Here is a 13,700-nt window from a genome sequence, read left to right as displayed (position 1 = left end):
ATTAACCTTTCATTTGGTTAAAGTACTTAACACTAAGTAGAGCTGTACTTTCAACTGTTTATAAAGCATATGGAAGAATGTTTAAATGTTTAATTAGAACCACTTTTTTTAGTTTCATAGAGAATTTTTTTTCTTGTCAACGAGGGTCTTTAATTATTTAAACCAAAAGAGAAAAACAGGCCAGAAAAGAAAAACAACTAGTAAAGCTCGGAACTGTGAAGGTGGCATCATTCCGTTAGTCTCGGATTTTGCTTCCTGGGTTTGTGACGTGGTCAGAGTCCTTGTCTTTGATTTCCTAACACAAGTTGTTAAAGTTGGAAGTGAGTGTGAAATTGAGTTAGTCTAGCTTTATTCTTTCACGGATGAGAAGTGAATTATCTTCAGCAAGGTGGGTGCAGGCGTGGTCCCCGGGGGTCACTGTGGTGAACAGGCCGCCCTTGTGGGGAGCCAAGTTCGTCATCACTGGGACAGAGCCCAGGACACTTCCCCAGCTGGCCAGCCTCTTCCTAGAACCTCACACATTGCAAAGGATGGAGTCCAGATCTATACCGTGAAGAAACGAGGGTGGTTACAGAAAGCACCACGATCTCAGCTGAGTGGCTCTGAGCACCCCAACGTTGGGGCACCTCAGCATCCTGTGTGGCTCAGGCTGTGCCCAGCAGGGAGGCCGGCCCGATCGAACTGCGGTCTCCACCCTGAGAGTGAGGGCTCCTTCCCCCAGCGCGAGTTAAAGCATCATGTGTCCACCTGTGCAGTGGCTGGTCCCAGTGGCCCTGGAGGGCTGAAACCCTGGGTCCCGCCACTGGTCCGGGGCATCCGTTTCCCCTTCCTGCAGTTCCTGTGTCTGTGTGTCCAGGGGGCTCCGATCCCTGTCTTAGGACCATGGCTGAGGGGTCAAGTTCACCCGCTTTGGAGCTGGCCCGGATCTTGGTTCTGTGGATCCTCGCTGTGTGGCTCTGGAGCAGTTCTGTCCTCAGGAGATGGATCCTCACAGCCGCCTCTTGGGGCCATGAGGAGAATTAATAGGACGACCCCCGGGTAGCTGCTCAAAGCCCTGTGCGGGGCCAGCCCTGTGTCTCCACCAGTTCCTTTGCTCTGTGCTCCCCCCCACTGTCACATCGCCAGCCTTTATTTCCTTTTCCTTAGACCCAGACAGCGAATGCTCCGCTGGTCTTGGCAGCCCCTTCTCTAGTCTATCCTCAAATCACTTCCTGACGGACAGCCATGACTAGCCATCGGCGTGACCAAAACCCCACAAAATAGAACCCAACTTTCCTATTAAGCTGTACAGAGCTGTCCCAGCCCACTTCCCACAGGCTGGCCTCATTCACCATGGGATCCGTGGTTCTCACCTGGGGCTGGGGGTACCCCTGGCATCTGGTGGGGAGTGTCAGGGATGTCCCTCCAGGCCCAGTACAGTCCCCCAGCCAGTGGCCGGCAGACAGCAGCACCCAACCTGATGTCCCTGTGGCTTCTGGTTCCCCAAGGCTGGCTGTGCTTTGCTGCCTCTACATGCTCTCAGACGTGTGCCCTCTCTCCACCTTCACTGGTTAGCAGTGTTCCATCCATTAGAGCTCAAAGCACTGCCTCCCGGCATTGCAGCCCCTTCTCCTGGCCTGCCGTCTGCCTGTGCCCCACGGTCTGTACCGTGTCCTCACGGACCGATCAGAGCGAGGCTTCCAGGGATGGAAAGGTTCCTGCTTGTGTCTGCTTGTGTCTCTGTCCCGCCTTCTCTGGACCTGGCACCGTGGCCTTTGCCGACAGAGGTCTTGGGTTGATTGTCAGCGAAGCAGACAATCTATATGGCTCTAAATGGCTGTGAACATGCTTGATTGGGTTATTTTAAAAATAGTTGTATATGTAAACATTTGAGTGTGACACAGGTGGATTTTTGGGCTAATGGTCTTGTTCTTCAGGGAGTAACCACAGGCCCATCCACAAGGACCATTTCCAGCTGATTTATGGAACGCTGTTCTACCTGGTTAATTTTCAACGTTATCTCAGCCTGAGAAGTAGGTCAGCATGTGACGAAGTTCACCGGTTTGAATCCTAATCTGCTCCTTAGGAGCTGCACCTTCCATGCCTTCGTTTCTTCCTTGGTTAGGTAGGGAAGGTATGAGCTACCTCAGAGTTGTGAGTGAGGCCTGCATCGAGTGACCGCATTAAAGTGACAAGGACTGCACCCGGAGTGTTGATATTTAAAGACCTTTAAACATCGCGATGCCGCATTTTGGTACCCAGGTAAAACAGCAAAGTTCTTTCAGATGCAGACACAGACCCTCGGTGAGGTGGGGGGCTGATGGCAGGAGGTGGACCACCGACCCTGTAACGAGGGCGTGGTCTGTTCGAGGCTGAACGAAGTGCACATCATTGCATGTACCACGGAAGTCCCTCTCGTGAAGTCCTGGAAGGGTCCATGTGGCTGAGCCGTGTGGTCTGTCCATGACGTCCGGCAGAAGCAGAGCTTTCGGGTGCAGCCTTGCTCTTGTGCGCACAGCCCTGAACGGTCTCAAAAGTCTGAGGCTTAAAGCAGGCTTGGGGTTTCCTTACACCTCCTGGACATCTAATTTGCCTGGCAAACATGTTTTTCTTGGGTGTAAAGGTGAAGGAATGGGTGATTCTGGTGAAAGTGTACTAATTACTGCACTTCTGGGTCAGTGGCGCTTGGTTGAAGACACTATCTGCCCTGGATGGACATCTCTGGGATGGTGAGAACCGGTGGCTGGATGTCGCAGGGTTGCCAAGAAGATGCCAATTTTTTCCTTTTTCCTGAGTAACAACACCCTACTTTGTTTAGGGAAGCAGCACACCCAGCTGAAAATCCAATTCTCTTGTACGGCGGAGCGGCTGGTGACACAGGTCCAGATGCTGGGATGCTGATGGGGGGTCCTGGAGTGGGAGGTGTCAGGAGGCTTTCCTGACCCACAGCAGCCCTGGGCCCTTGTCCGGCCTTCTTGCCCGGGGCATGACACCTGGAGGGAAAGCAGCTTCGGGGGCCCGAGGGCCAGAAGGCAGAGTCCTGGCGTGTGAGGCAGGCCTGGGCCAGGCTCCTCGGAGGATGTCACAGACCTGCTGCCCATGCAGGGACCACCCACCTCTGAGCCCCACGCAGATTTTCCTCCGTAGCCGAGTGAAATCCTGGTACAGCCAGTGAGGCAGTCAGAGGCACCTTTTGTGGAAGGAGGACAAAGCTGGAGAGAAAGAGGTTTTCCTAAAGGCACAAGGCGCTGATTCTGCGTTAGGGATAATTCCTAGGAGTGTGGTTGCTGGTGGGTGGAAAACTAGCCAGAGAATAAGTGGGAGTGGCACTTGCTGGTATTTAACTGATTCGTTCACGAATGGTCCGAACAGTTCCAGTGAAAAGAACATTTCGGACACAGAAGTTTTCATCCTGCCTGACAATGAGCATGACCGTGGGCTGTTCCATCCTTCCTGGGCGACAGTGAGAGGGTCTCAGGCCCTTCCGGCCCTGTGCTGTGCCCCATCCCAGGGTGTGTGCCCCATCCCGAATAGGCTGGAATGCCTCTGGGTGCAGCTGAGCCTCTTGAAAAGGGAAGAGACATGTGATGTGCTCTGGCTGAACAGGAAAACGAGGGAGGACAGGGAGAGGGGCCTGGAGGTGAGGAGGATGGTGAGCAACACTGGGGACAGAGGAAGTAGGGTAACACCAGGGACAGGGGGACGGAGGGTAAGGCCGGGGACAGGGGCATGGAGGGTAACGCCGGGGACAGGGGATGGAGGGTAACACCACTTCTCCAGGTGCCTTTGGGGGATGCTGCCGCCTCTCGCACCCCAGAGTGAAGTCAACAGGATTCTGTCCCGAGGAGCCCCAGAGCCTGGCAGCTGGGATTGTCGCAGTATGAACCACTGTTCACTAGCTCTGCACCCTGGGACAGGCTCCCTGGTGTTTCCACCCTGGTTTCCCATCTGGACAGTGGGACCCTGAGTGTCCCCGTCCCAGCTGCGCCCAGAGCCCTGGACTCCAGCGTGTCGTCGGCACTCATTAGCGTTTCTTTTGTTGTGGTCCGTGGACGAAGTGGCTCTCTCTTTGTGTGTTCACAGCCCTCCTGCTCACTTTACCTTCTGGGAACACTTTTTACATAGCTTCGTATGTGGGGAGGACTCGAGTGATTAATGGAATGTTTCATCAGGTGCAGTTCTTCTGTTTCCCAGTTTTGACACAACATTTGGTGAAATTTCCAGGGACTCCTGTGGTCAGCCTCACGGTTTCACTCTGTCACTTTCTAATGCAGTAGTCTTTGGGAGTCTTTTCAATTAAGCGCCATCATTTAAAAATAAGTTTTATAATATGCAGTTTCAGGTTAATTCTTTACCTTTGTGTCTCAGGCAGTACTACCTACCTGTGAGTAGTCACAAAGGTTCACGCAGTTTTCTCTAGCTGTCCCTAGCTCGTAGCTCAGCAGGTCCCTTCAGATGAGTCAGCCAGCTGTGTACCTGCATGTTCAGGATACTTGTCAGGGGCCTTCCTCAGAGCAAGACCGACGCTCACCTCATCCTTGGGACTTTGGAGCCCGCCCTGGAGAGACTCCAGCCACGTCCAAAGGGGCCGTCCGGGTCCCACAGGCTGGTGGGAGTGACTTCTGAGCCACTCCAGACCACACTTTGTGTTCCTACACCCCACAAAGCCACTTAAAGTGCCATGTTCTGGTGCTGTGTGCCTCACCAGTGTGCCACACAAGCCTGCACGGGGATCTGAGCGGGCGCTGCCTTCCTCAGGCTATGCTTGAGTTTTGGGGCAACTGGAGCACTCGTGGCTGTCATTCTCGCCACTGTCTGGGCTTCCCTAGAGGGTCTCACCTGCAGCCTGAGGACCACATCGGCAGCCACTGAGGAGCCACCAGGTGCAGCGTTGGTCCCACTCAGTCCTTCTCGACTTTGGTGAGAGAGTAGACAGCAAAACTTCAGCTGGGAGCCCCAGGCCTTCTCTGCTTGGGGCCCTGGGACTGACATAGCACAGATCCTGCCATCCACGTGCTGGGGGCCCCGCCGTGCGGCTCCCTCCTCTGGTCAGGGGCTGCACCCTTGGGCTGTGCAGCTCCTGGTTCTCTCACTCAGGGGCCCAGGGAGAGTGGTGGATGAAGAGAGAAGGAGAAGGGTGGCAGTTTGAGCCCAATTGTGTTGGCTTCATCTTCCGCCTCTTGTCCCTAAGTACATTGGCAAAGTTTTCCAGGTGAAAACTCAGAAGGGATTTTTAATGACTGGAATCTGTGAATTCCATGGAAGCCAAGTCTGTCCACCTCTTTCACCCACCTCATTTCTCCCCGTTGGGGCTGATTTTGGCAGCGTTCATAGGGGCAGGGACGGAAGGGGTGGGGGCCAGCCGTCGGCCCTGTGTCCCTCCCTTCCTCCCCTCAGCGCCACAGCATTTCGGTGTCATCCCGTTCCGTGCACGCGTCCTCATGAAAACCAAGTGCGGCTGGAGGGAGATGCCTGCGCCCACTCCCATGACCTTCCCGGCCGGCCTGGCTGCAGTGGCCTCTCGGCAGGCATCTTTCTGGTGCTGCCTCCGTGCCCCTCCCATCACCTGATGCTCGTGTTCCTGAATCTTCACGCGTGTGCTCTGTGCAGCCACCTCACGGGCTCCCTGGGAAGGAAGACAGTGTCTCACACTGGTCAGAATGCTCTTCTCTGTCCACTGAATAGTCCAACACAGAATCATTCCTCTGTGATTATTTGTGCTTTGTTATGTAGAACTGGAATAAAGAAAAAGTGAATTTAGACATTACAGCCATCAGGTTGAAGCTTAGTAATTGCATTAGGGAATTAAATGGAAGCATTTGAGCTTCTCGAGTTCTAATTCCACATCTTCGTATCCCCATCACCCCCCATACCCAGTGTCTAACAGAGCTCTTGGTCTAGGAGTTTCTTGATAAATGCTTACTGAATTGAACTGGACTGAGCTTAACATTCCCACCCAGAGTTAGAAGCCAGTCCCTGAATAAATTGCATTTAGAATATGAGTTTGATGTTACTGTGGTAAGGGGTATCCTACACGTCATAATTCCTAGTCAATATCGGGTATTTAGTCAAATAGACTCAAGTATAGAGAAGCATAGGCCCATCTGGCAAAAGGGCAAGGCACGCTGCTTTAGGTCCAGGTCCCCAATATCAACTATGAAAATAAAACGTCAACTCCAATGACAGCCCTGTCCTCAGCTGGTCACTGTTTATGCTAACAATTATAAACAGCTTGAACTTGCTGTCCTGAGAGGCAACACACCCTCCATTCTCTCTGCAGTGTAGCTGCCTTGGTGGATGGAACATGCCCCTCCTCCTTCCCTCTCCCTATTCCTCCCTCCCCCATCCTCTCTCCCTCCCTCTCCCCTCCTCTCTCCCTCCTTCCCCTCTCCTTCTTCCTATCTTCTCTCACCTTTCTCCCCCCACCTTCTCTCCTGGACAAGGGGCAGAAGAGAGGAGATCTCCGGAATCTTCTGCTTCATCCAAGCAGCTTGGGGGCAGCATCAACAGCTGCAATTTGGCTGCCCCAGCAGGTGCCTCAGGGCAGCCTTTCTAATGGGAATCCTGGAATCATGTCTTTCCTTAATGTGTCCTAAAGGCTGGAGGACATGAAGTGAAACAATGCTCCATGCTCAGTCCTGTGATTTTGTGTAATTATTGGACTTACTTTGAAATTTAACTAAATGATACCCAAGGTAGAGCATGAAAAAAAAGAAAAAACAGGCTATGGTGTTTGAAAAACAAACAAAAGCATTTGGTTTGTTGGTTTGTTCTTAGACCTTCACAGGCTCCTAGGTCACACGTTTCAGTTTCTTAGCAAGTGGCATTCTCTGCAGAAGCTGTGTCAGTCTCTGTTTGATGATGTCAGCCACAGCAGAAAGAAGCACTCCGTAGGCCCCGTGCTCAGCACCTTGGCGTGAGCTCCTGCCATCTTCTGTTCATGCTCATCACAGCTCTGTGCAGTGGGCATCCTCCTGATCCCTGTGGGAGGATGGAGGATGGAGGCGGAAGGGTGAGTGATGGCAGGATCACATGAGGGGTCTCTCCCGAGGTAGGGAGGGGAACTGGCCCAGGACCTTAGTGCCCATCGCATCCTTCTTCCTCCTCCTCTGCCTCTCTGTGACTGTTTGACTCAGGCTGCAGGGACAGACATGAGTATGTGCAGAGCCTGTGTGCACCCCTGGGAATGTGTGCTCATATTGGCAGGGAGGGATGTGAGTGTGTACAGAGCGTGTGTGCACACCTTGGCGGTGTATGCCGGCGTTGGCAGGGACAGATGTGAGCGCGTATCGAATGTGTGTGCACACCTTGGGGATGTGTGCTGGCATTGGCAGGGACAGATGTGTACAGAGCGTGTGTGCACACCTCGGGGTGTATGTTGTCGTTGGCATGGACAGACGTGAGCCTGTACAGAGCGTGTGTGCACACCTGGGGGTGTGTGCTGGTGTTGATAGGGACAGATGTGTACAGAGCGTGTGTGCACACCTGGGGGTGTGTGCTGGTGTTGATAGGGACAGATGTGTACAGAGCGTGTGTGCACACCTGGGGGTGTGTGCTTATGATGTTTTGTAACCGGCAAATACGTGGCCTGTTGCATCGGGCGGCCCTGCGCCCATGCTGAGCCCGTCAGTGGCCCTCGGGTTGGGGTCTCCATCTGCCCAGACAGCACTCGAGTGGCCTGAGGTTTCAGATTCTTCCTCTACGGATACTTGGGCTTCCTCAGGACCAAACATCAGAACCAGCCAACTGCAAACTACAAGAACGTTCAAATGCATCTTCAGTAGGAAAAACAAAAGCAATTGGAAAAATTTTCCAACGTGACCCCGTGGTTAAGCCGTTAGATACTCCAGCCAACAGATTGAGTCACTTTAAAATTCACACCAATTAAAATGGTTGTGAGAGTTGCAGAGCTTTACCGCTAAACCTTGAAATAATTGAAGCATTCTGCTCCACTTGCTTACAAACTAGAGTTGGGGATACCTTTCAGTCCAAAGTAGCAACCTTCTAAATCCAGTTTAGATGCGAGGCTCCCACTGACACAGGAAGAGACAGTGGCCCTTGATTATTCTCCTGTGTTCAGATACTGTGTCATTTCTTTTTTTTTTTTTTTTTTTTTTTGTATCCTGATCATCACTTCTGCTTTTCCAATTCAAACTAAAGGAAGGGAGTTTAGTTCTGTTTTGGAGAAGCTGTGGTTAGTAGTTTCTTTTCATGGTTTGCTTAATCTCTTAAGTCTGGTGCTTACATTACCCAAATAGACTTTTCTTTAGTACGACAGTGCCATAACCCAGGGCTTCTCCCTCCATATCTGCTCCCCAGGGGGCTCCCTAGGAATGGGCGCTGGAGATCCAGCCCCCCTCCATGTGCCATTTTCTTTGAGTCCAAGGTAGCTTTGGCTCAGAGAAGAAAAGAGGCCTCCGGGTTAGGTGCCTCTGACTGCTTGCTTGTGAAATGTTTAATGATAAGGCGACTTCCAAACTAATTTACACATTGATAGTTGTAGCTTGAAGTATCACCGCAGTCATAAGAACAAGAAACACTCCCATAAAGTAGATAAGCAGAAAAAAGCCATAGAAGTTTAATAAAGCGCAAATAAAATGGTGTTGTAAGAATGTCCAGTGGGAAATGCTCTCAGTCCAGCCAGATCCAGCTGTGGCGTCAGTCCAGCTGTGGTGTCCTCCTGTAAAAACATTCAGCCACATGTGGCCCTGATCGCAATCACTACTCTGAATTGTGATCCAGAATGTTCTTGGGGGCCGATGCTGGGACTGTTCCAGCAGTTCAATCTGATTGGGCGTCACGGTGGTGATGTGCTTAGCGCGGCCAGCTGGGCTGAGTGGTGGCCACCCGTGCACTCGCCACGTGCAGCCGTTATTCTGGTGATGGGGTTGCATGCGCCCCGGCTTGTCCACCTGGGCTATTAAAGTACTGGGAACCCAACCGCGGGCGGTGCCTCCCGATATGGGAGCTGTCTTTTTTATCCAGGGCCCTGTGGCGCTGCAGAACCCTGCTGCCAGTCTGAGCTCACAAGGAGGTACCGGAGGGCTCTGCTGGGGCATGGAGGTCCCTGAGCAGGTGGTCACTTATTGCTTGTGGAGTGGTCCATGGCCTGTGAGTTTATTCTCGGGGTTTGTGTGGGCGAGGTTAACCAGTTCACAGCTGGGCACTTACCCCTTACACAGGTGACACTAGTTAAAGTGGAATGTATATTAGCTCACACGGGAGTGTGTGAGGAGCTGGGAGGGTGGGGAGGCTTGGCCTTAGCACTAGATTCCCGGGCTCCTGACATTTCTGCGTCTTCCAGTTGAGGGGCCGTCAGAGCCGCTGTGGGTCCTGAAGACAGTGGGTGCCATATGGACCAGGGGATGCAGAAGCCTCTAGAGGCTGCGGGAGGCAAGGAGACGGTCGCTTCCCCAGAGCCAGCCCTGCCGCCACTTCGACGTTAGATGGTGGGACCTGTTTTGGACTCCAGCTTCCAGAAATGTGAGAAAATAAGTCAGAGTTTAGGGCGCTAAATTTGGGGTGATTTAGTGGAGAAATAGAAAACTAGCCCACAAATGTGCACGCATTGAAATGTGCTCTGTCCAGGTGTTCACAGTGGTGTGAGGGAGATGGCATCAGGGTTCTGGGAACTGTGCAGTTTTACTGAAGGAAGGGGGCTCGCCACGCCTTTCCTCATATAACTGAAGGTATGTATGCCTGCCACACTGCCCAGGAGACAGGGACTAGAATTCTGACTTTATTTCTTATGGGAACCAAGCCACAGTCAGAACACGGTGAGGGCCGAGACGAGCTTCCTACAGCCTGAACTGGGAAGAGGAATCGCAAGTAGTTTGTGTTTTACTACACAGACCTGTCCTTTTCAGGTTTTGTTAAGTTTTGGAAAAAGGGAGAAGCCAGGCACACCTCGGCGAGGGACAATGTTTCTGGAGGTGGTGCGGCTTCAGCCTGAAAATGGCCGTGTGGTTGGGAGGCTCAGAAACTGCCCTCCAAGGGCACTCATCTATTCCTTATTGCAGTAATACCTCGTTTACAGAAATCCACAGAAATTACAGTGCGGGAGGCTTCTGGTCTGGATGGGTTTGTGTGGACCGAGGTCACGGGGTGTTGTCCCAAGTGCTAATCCTGATCTGGCAGAGGCTCTGTTCCCAAATAATTATTCCACAGTTTCAGAGCCTATATCTGAGTGATAGTCTTTTAACTTTGTTGCATAAAAGGAAACAAAGTATGTCTTGAGGGTCTAAAAATCCATGTGGTAATCATGGCTGTAAACTCATACCTGGGGCTTTGGGATGGAGTGAAAACCACCGTCACCTGGCGTGGACGCTGCGTGGTATTTTTAGCATGGTGGCCTGCTCGTGCCTTGAACTCTATCTGCAGTGTGAGCAACAGCTGTGCATTTGAGAAATGTGGACAGGTCAGCTTGCTCCTCCAGGGGCCTGCAGGCATCCGGGTGAGGGGCCTGGGATGAGGCCACATCAGTGGGAAGGAGCTTGGTTGTGTCAGCAGATATGTCTGTCTCTACAGGCCCGTAAGCCAGCCAGAACCCAGTTTTCCTTAGGTCATCTAATGCCAGAAAAAACCTGTTTCTTAGAGATTCTCATAATTTATATTAATGAACCATTTGACCGTACATAAAATGTGATAAATGCATGAGGCTTTACAACTTGGCAGATGTGTAACTCACATGTCGTTGTACCAAACTGTTGAAGATATTTGTTTCACTTGAAGGTTGTTAGCATTTTATGTGCAAAGCAAATGCCAGTAGCATTTTGAAGGAGTATTTTGTAATTTTAAACACAGTGGGATAGTGCTGGGTCTCTGGGATACTGGTGAGGTGGACGTGACCTCAAGCTCTTGTAGCTTGCAAGCAGGATTGCTAAATTTTCACAACTGCAGTGCTGGAAAGTCAAAGTGGATTTCTGTAAATGAGGTATTAGTGCAATAAGGAACAGGTGAGTGCCCGTGGAGGGCAGTTTCTGAGCCTCCCAGACACCCCAGGAGGAAGCGGGGTACGGGGGCAGTTACCCACCAGAACCTGGACGGTGAAGCTGGGTTTGCTCGTGGCCCTGCTTGGCAGGTCATTACATGCAATAAGAAACAGGTGAGTGCCCTTGAGAGCGGTTTCTCGGCCCCCTTCAGAACCGCAAGTGGAAGACGCTCCAAGGTGGGGGGTGGGGGTTCGGTTAATCCACAGGAGCCTGGATGGTGGAGCTGGGTTTGCTGGTGGTCCTGCGTGGCAGGTCATTACATGCAATAAGGAACAGGTGACTGCCCTTGAGGGCGGTTTCTCGGCCTGCTTCGGAACTGCAAGTGGAAGACGCCCCAAAGTGAGGGGGGGCTGGTGGTCGGTTATCCAGTGGGGCCGGATTTGCTGGTGGCCGCTGCGTGGCAGGTCACGGCGTGGAGCGATGGGAGGGGAGTGGAGTGGGTATAGAGGATGCACCCTCCACAGCTACTGCTGGGAGTTGGCTCTGGTAGCAGAAGGGGCATAGATAGAGGGATTCCCATCAGGGGCAACACGACTGGGGTCCCACGTGTGGTGGATGCCGAGGTGTGGCTATATGTACTCTCAGTCTGCACAGCCGTCCTGGTGAGTGGGTTCAGTTACCTTCCCATCTCACATTTGAGAAATCTCGGGGGCTCACATCACAGCTAGGTGGGTTGGAACTAATGTCTCAGGCAGGACGTTGGCCCCAGAGCCCAGATCTTACCCGCCCCCGCTCTTTTCAGTCCACCAAGCTTGTAGAGAGGGTTGTGTGGTGGTGGGTGGCGGCTGAGAAACCAACACAGTAGAAGGCGGGGAGGAACTAAACCAGGCAGGAGACACAGGCAGTGCTTGGGAGGTCTGCACGGGGTGTGGGTGTGGGAGACACCTCTGGGCCAGTGAACCCCGTTCTGTGCTCCTGGCTTGCCCAACCTTGGCCCTCAGCCACATGCTGCGTGCTTTAGGTGAAATCTCAGTCGCTCGTGTGGTGCGGGCATCTTTTCTCCCTGGCTTTGCCTCTCTTTAAATCACGGAGTCTCAGTGGGGATGGCGGGGCGGATGGTGGTCCATGGAATTTGCCCTCCACCTCCTTATCCTTGTCCTGTCCTGTCTGGCCTGTTACCTGAATCTGTGTCTCTTCAGAGCCTGCAAATGAGTGGAGGCCACGACAGCCTCTCGCTGACCGACCTCTCAAACTTTTATTCATCAGAATAGTGTTAAATGCCGATTCCTAGGCACCCCCATTGGACTCTACGCCTGCCTAGCATGGGTACTTTGGGGAAGGTAGAGGATTGCTGGGCTGTTCCAGGGGGGAATTTGCATTGTTGAATGTCTATTGTGTTCCTTCCAGCACTCTACTTTCCACGCACACGTGGCATTAAACCTGGAAGACCTCTGGGTGCTGTGCTGGTGAGGAAGCCCCGGCTGGACGAGGGGCTGCTGGGGCTCGGACTTGATTCCTGGGCTGGGGGCTGCGGGCTTATTCTCTTCAGTGGGTCTGCTGATGGGATGCCCTGAGAAGTCCTGCTGTGCACTCAGGGGAAGGTGCAGAGACAGGCTCAGAAAAGACAGACCATGGATTTAAAAATTCCTACTGGAAAATGTTTTATGAGCAAAGTAATTTGCATCTAACTGAAGACAATCATTGCTTGAATAATTGGTTTGTTTACAAAGTTGGTCCTATGAACAGATTAAAGTTTTCATTCATGCCTTATCTATAATGTGAATAGGAGCTATTACCGCAACTTAAATTAGGTTTAAATTTCGTATCAGATTGCAGTCCAGATTACAAACGGCTGCTTGATAATCTAATTGATAAAACGGAGGAATTTAGTGCTTGGAACTCGGAGTGAAGGGAACAGAATTGCTTTGGTTTCTCAAAAGGGTGTTGACTGAGTGGTGACCTGGGGTGAAGAGAAGTGGCTAGAGTCATTACACTCGAGGAGATGATCTGCCCCCGCCTTTCTCAGCTGTCTTCTGGACAAAACAAAGGGTGATAAATGGAAAAAATTCAGCACTGAGTTCGTCTATGCCCTGAGCTTCTCATACAGTCATTAATGGGCTGTATCTGTGAAGCCTCCATACAGGCACAAAGGAATTAGGCTAGAGTAAGGCGGCCGGCGACCTCTGGCGTCTGGACCGCGTGTCACTTCCTAAAGCCCTTTTGGGTGAAATGACAGTGGCAATGTCGTTGTTCGGAGGAGTGTAATCTCACGTATGAGATGCAGATTTTAAATGATGCAGATTTTAAACACCAAAGTCAGGAAGCTTGGTGGGAGTGGCTGTCTTCCAAGTGGTTTTCTGTGCTGCCATGGATGAGGCGTGGATGTGTCATCTGTTGGTGAGATCCACTGGTGAAGGGGCTAAGCAAACCATGGAGGTCGGGGGTGTGAAGCTGCATCTCTTCTGGCATCCCAAGGAAATACATCTTGTAAAACTTGTGAATTTGACCCTGACCCTAACCCCAACCCTGAGTGTTGAAGTCTGGTGCAGTGTCTTGAGCCCTCTTCTGCATTGAGGGTGAGTGACTGTAAATGACCGATTCCTCAGTGGTGAAAGTTCAAATGTAGCTTCCCTGAGGAAGCCAGACCTCGGTCACCCGTATCTCCATTGTAAACACTGCGGCCCCTACGCGGGTGGCTGCAAGTTTCCAGGCCTTCCTTGGAGAAGCAGCCGTGAGGTGCTTGATGATTTGATAACATCAGCCACCTTCTGTCTTCTGTCTAATCACGGT

The sequence above is a fragment of the Macaca mulatta genome, chromosome 18, assembly GCF_049350105.2.
Source record: "Macaca mulatta isolate MMU2019108-1 chromosome 18, T2T-MMU8v2.0, whole genome shotgun sequence".
Classification (NCBI taxonomy): Eukaryota; Metazoa; Chordata; class Mammalia; order Primates; family Cercopithecidae; genus Macaca; species Macaca mulatta.
This window is presented reverse-complemented; position numbering follows the sequence as displayed.